At 42.8% G+C, this 6,000-nt stretch overlaps 1 protein-coding gene across 1 annotated transcript in view; it reads right to left on the bottom strand.

Moving 5' to 3' along the window:
- LOC141157781 (Fanconi anemia group D2 protein-like) overlaps window positions 1-6,000 on the bottom strand; it is a 203,396-nt gene that overhangs the window by 146,430 nt on the left and 50,966 nt on the right.

Below are 6,000 nucleotides of genomic sequence, written 5' to 3'. Positions count from 1 at the left end.
GATCCTGAGTTACATCCTGTATTATACTCCAGAGCTGCACTCACTATTCTGCTGGTGCAGTCACTGTGTACATACATTACATTACTGATCCCGAGTTACCTCCTGTATTATACTCCAGAGCTGCACTCACTATTCTGCTGGTGCAGTCACTGTGTACATACATTACTGATCCTGAGTTACCTCCTGTATTATACTCCAGAGCTGCACTCACTATTCTGCTGGTGCAGTCACTGTGTACATACATTACATTACTAATCCTGAGTTACATCCTGTATTATACTCCAGAGCTGCACTCACTATTCTGCTGGTGCAGTCACTGTGTACATACATTACATTACTGATCCTGAGTTACATCCTGTATTATACTCCAGAGCTGCACTCACTATTCTGCTGGTGCAGTCACTGTGTACATACATTACATTACTGATCCTGAGTTACATCCTGTATTATCCTCCAGAGCTTCACTCACTATTCTGCTGGTGCAGTCACTGTTTACATACATTACATTACTGATCCTGAGTTACATCCTGTATTATCCTCCAGAGCTTCACTCACTATCCTGCTGGTGCAGTCACTGTGTACATACATTACATTACTGATCCTGAGTTACATCCTGTATTATACTCCAGAGCTGCACTCACTATTCTGCTGGTGCAGTCACTGTGTACATACATTACATTACTAATCCTGAGTTACATCCTGTATTATACCCCAGAGCTGCACTCACTATTCTGCTGGTGCAGTCACTGTGTACATACATTACATTACTGATCTTGAGTTACCTCCTGTATTATACTCCAGAGCTGCACTCACTATTCTGCTGGTGCAGTCACTGTGTACATACATTACATTACTGATCCTGAGTTACATCCTGTATTATCCTCCAGAGCTGCACTCACTATTCTGCTGGTGCAGTCACTGTGTACATACATTACATTACTGATCCTGAGTTACCTCCTGTATTATACTCCAGAGCTGCACTCACTATTCTGCTGGTGCAGTCACTGTATACATACATTACATTACTGATCCTGAGTTACCTCCTGTATTATCCTCCAGAGCTGCACTCACTATTCTGCTGGTGCAGTCACTGTGTAAATACATTACATTACTGATCCTGAGTTACCTCCTGTATTATCCTCCAGAGCTGCACTCACTATTCTGCTGGAGCAGTCACTGTGTACATACATTACATTACTGATCCTGAGTTACCTCGTGTATTATACTCCAGAGCTGCACTCACTATTCTGCTGGTGCAGTCACTGTGTACATACATTACATTACTGATCCTGAGTTACCTCCTGTATTATACTCCAGAGCTGCACTCACTATTCTGCTGGTGCAGTCACTGTGTACATACATTACATTACTGATCCTGAGTTACCTCCTGTATTATACTCCAGAGCTGCACTCACTATTCTGCTGGTGCAGTCACTGTGTAAATACATTACATTACTGATCCTGAGTTACCTCGTGTATTATACTCCAGAGCTGCACTCACTATTCTGCTGGTGCAGTCACTGTGTACATACATTACATTACTGATCCTGAGTTACATCCTGTATTATCCTCCAGAGCTGCACTCACTATTCTGCTGGTGCAGTCACTGTGTACATACATTACTGATCCTCAGTTACCTCCTGTATTATCCTCCAGAGCTGCACTCACTATTCTGCTGGTGCAGTCACTGTGTACATACATTACATTACTGATCCTGAGTTACATCCTGTATTATACTCCAGAGCTGCACTCACTATTCTGCTGGTGCAGTCACTGTGTACATACATTACATTACTGATCCTGAGTTACCTCGTGTATTATACTCCAGAGCTGCACTCACTATTCTGCTGGTGCAGTCACTGTGTACATACATTACATTACTTATCCTGAGTTACCTCGTGTATTATACTCCAGAGCTGCACTCACTATTCTGCTGGTGCAGTCACTGTGTACATACATTACATTACTGATCCTGAGTTACCTCCTGTATTATACTCCAGAGCTGCACTCATTATTCTGCTGGTGCAGTCACTGTGTACATACATTACATTACTGATCCTGAGTTACCTCCTGTATTATACTCCAGAGCTGCACTCACTATTCTGTTGGTGCAGTCACTGTGTACATACATTACATTACTGATCCTGAGTTACATCCTGTATTATACCCCAGAGCTGCACTCACTATTCTGCTGGTGCAGTCACTGTGTACATACATTACATTACTGATCCTGAGTTACATCCTGTATTATACTCTAGAGCTGCACTCACTATTCTGCTGGTGCAGTCACTGTGTACATACATTACTGATCCTGAGTTACCTCCTGTATTATACTCCAGAGCTGCACTCACTATTCTGCTGGTGGAGTCACTGTGTACATACATTACATTACTGATCCTGAGTTACATCCTGTATTATACTCCAGAGCTGCACTCACTATTCTGCTGGTGCAGTCACTGTGTACATACATTACATTACTGATCCTGAGTTACATCCTGTATTATACTCCAGAGCTGCGCTCACTATTCTGCTGGTGCAGTCACTGTGTACATATATTACATTACTGATCCGGAGTTACCTCCTGTATTATACTCCAGAGCTGCACTCACTATTCTGCTGGTGCAGTCACTGTGCACATACATTACATTACTGATCCTGAGTTACATCCTGTATTATACTCCAGAGCTGCACTCCCTATTCTGCTGGTGCAGTCACTGTGTACATACATTACATTACTGATCCTGAGTTACCTCCTGTATTATACTCCAGAGCTGCACTCACTATTCTGCTGGTGTAGTCACTGTGTACATACATTACTGATCCTGAGTTACCTCCTGTATTATACTCCAGAGCTGCACTCACTATTCTGCTGGTGCAGTCACTGTGTACATACATTACATTACTGATCCTGAGTTACCTCCTGTATTATACTCCAGAGCTGCACTCACTATTCTGCTGGTGCAGTCACTGTGTACATACATTACATTACTGATCCTGAGTTACATCCTGTATTATACTCCAGAGCTGCACTCACTATTCTGCTGGTGCAGTCACTGTGTACATACATTACATTACTGATCCTGAGTTACATCCTGTATTATACCCCAGAGCTGCACTCACTATTCTGCTGGTGCAGTCACTGTGTACATACATTACATTACTGATCCTGAGTTACATCCTGTATTATACTCCAGAGCTGCACTCACTATTCTGCTGGTGCAGTCACTGTGTACATACATTACATTACTGATCCTGAGTTACATCCTGTATTATACTCCAGAGCTGCACTCACTATTCTGCTGGTGCAGTCACTGTGTACATACATTACATTACTGATCCTGAGTTACATCCTGTATTATACTCCAGAGCTGCGCTCACTATTCTGCTGGTGCAGTCACTGTGTACATACATTGCATTACTGATCCGGAGTTACCTCCTGTATTATACTCCAGAGCTGCACTCACTATTGTGCTGGTGCAGTCACTGTGCACATACAATACATTACTGATCCTGAGTTACATCCTGTATTATACTCCAGAGCTGCACTCCCTATTCTACTGGTGCAGTCACTGTGTACATACATTACATTACTGATCCTGAGTTACATCCTGTATTATACTCCAGAGCTGCACTCACTATTCTGCTGGTGCCGTCACTGTGTACATACATTACATTACTGATCCTGAGTTACCTCCTGTATTATACTCCAGAGCTGCACTCACTATTCTGCTGGTGCAGTCACTGTGTACATACATTACATTACTGATCCTGAGTTACCTCCTGTATTATACCCCAGAGCTGCGCTCACTATTCTGCTGGTGCAGTCACTGTGTACATACATTACATTACTGATCCGGAGTTACCTCCTGTATTATACTCCAGAGCTGCACTCACTATTCTGCTGGTGCAGTCACTGTGTACATACATTACATTACTGATCCTGAGTTACATCCTGTATTATAGTCCAGAGCTGCACTCACTATTCTGCTGGTGCAGTGTACATACATTACATTACTGATCCTGAGTTACATCCTGTATTATAGTCCAGAGCTGCACTCACTATTCTGCTGGTGCAGTGTACATACATTACATTACTGATCCTGAGTTACCTCCTGTATTATACTCCAGAGCTGCACTCACTATTCTGCTGGTGCAGTCACTGTGTACATACATTACATTACTGATCCTGAGTTACCTCCTGTATTATACTCCAGAGCTGCACTCACTATTCTGCTGGTGCAGTCACTGTGTACATACATTACATTACTGATCCTGAGTTACATCCTGTATTATACTCCAGAGCTGCGCTCACTATTCTGCTGGTGCAGTCACTGTGTACATACATTACATTACTGATCCGGAGTTACCTCCTGTATTATACCCCAGAGCTGCACTCACTATTCTGCTGGTGCAGTCACTGTGTACATACATTACATTACTGATCCTGAGTTACATCCTGTATTATACTCCAGAGCTGCACTCACTATTCTGCTGGTGCAGTCACTGTGTACATACATTACATTACTGATCCTGAGTTACATCCTGTATTATACTCCAGAGCTGCACTCACTATTCTGCTGCCGTCACTGTGTACATACATTACTGATCCTGAGTTACATCCTGTATTATCCTCCAGAGCTGCACTTACTATTCTGCTGGTGCAGTCACTGTGTACATACATTACTGATCCTGAGTTACCTTCTGTATTATACCCCAGAGCTGCACTCACTATTCTGCTGGTGCAGTCACTGTGTACATACATTACATTACTGATCCTGAGTTACATCCTGTATTATACTCCAGAGCTGCACTCACTATTCTGCTGATGCAGTCACTGTGTACATACATTACATTACTGATCCTGAGTTACATCCTGTATTATACCCCAGAGCTGCACTCACTATTCTGCTGGTGCAGTCACTGTGTACATACATTACATTACTGATCCTGAGTTACATCCTGTATTATACCCCAGAGCTGCACTCACTATTCTGCTGGTGCAGTCACTGTGTACATACATTACATTACTGATCCTGAGTTACATCCTGTATTATACTCCAGAGCTGCACTCACTATTCTGCTGGTGCAGTCACTGTGTACATACATTACATTACTGATCCTGAGTTACATCCTGTATTATCCTCCAGAGCTTCACTCACTATTCTGCTGGTGCAGTCACTGTGTACATACATTACATTACTGATCCTGAGTTACCTCCTGTATTATACTCCAGAGCTGCACTCACTATTCTGCTGGTGCAGTCACTGTGTACATACATTACATTACTGATCCTGAGTTACATCCTGCATTATACTCCAGAGCTGCACTCACTATTCTGCTGGTGCAGTCACTGTGTACATACATTACATTACTGATCCTGAGTTACCTCCTGTATTATACTCCAGAGCTGCACTCACTATTCTGCTGGTGCAGTCACTGTGTACATACATTACATTACTGATCCTGAGTTACATCCTGTATTATACTCCAGAGCTGCACTCCCTATTCTGCTGGTGCAGTCACTGTGTACATACATTACATTACTGATCCTGAGTTACCTCCTGTATTATACTCCAGAGCTGCACTCACTATTCTGCTGGTGTAGTCACTGTGTACATACATTACTGATCCTGAGTTACCTCCTGTATTATACTCCAGAGCTGCACTCACTATTCTGCTGGTGCAGTCACTGTGTACATACATTACATTACTGATCCTGAGTTACCTCCTGTATTATACTCCAGAGCTGCACTCACTATTCTGCTGGTGCAGTCACTGTGTACATACATTACATTACTGAACCTGAGTTACATCCTGTATTATACTCCAGAGCTGCGCTCACTATTCTGCTGGTGCAGTCACTGTGTACATACATTACATTACTGATCCTGAGTTACCTCCTGTATTATACTCCAGAGCTGCACTCACTATTCTGCTGGTGCAGTCACTGTGTACATACATTACATTACTGATCCTGAGTTACCTCCTGTATTATACTCC

This window comes from Phyllobates terribilis, unplaced genomic scaffold (assembly GCF_046119375.1).
Source record: "Phyllobates terribilis strain yellow unplaced genomic scaffold, ASM4611937v1 Scaffold_8__6_contigs__length_399053987, whole genome shotgun sequence".
NCBI lineage: Eukaryota > Metazoa > Chordata > Amphibia > Anura > Dendrobatidae > Phyllobates > Phyllobates terribilis.
This window is presented reverse-complemented; position numbering and strand designations above follow the sequence as displayed.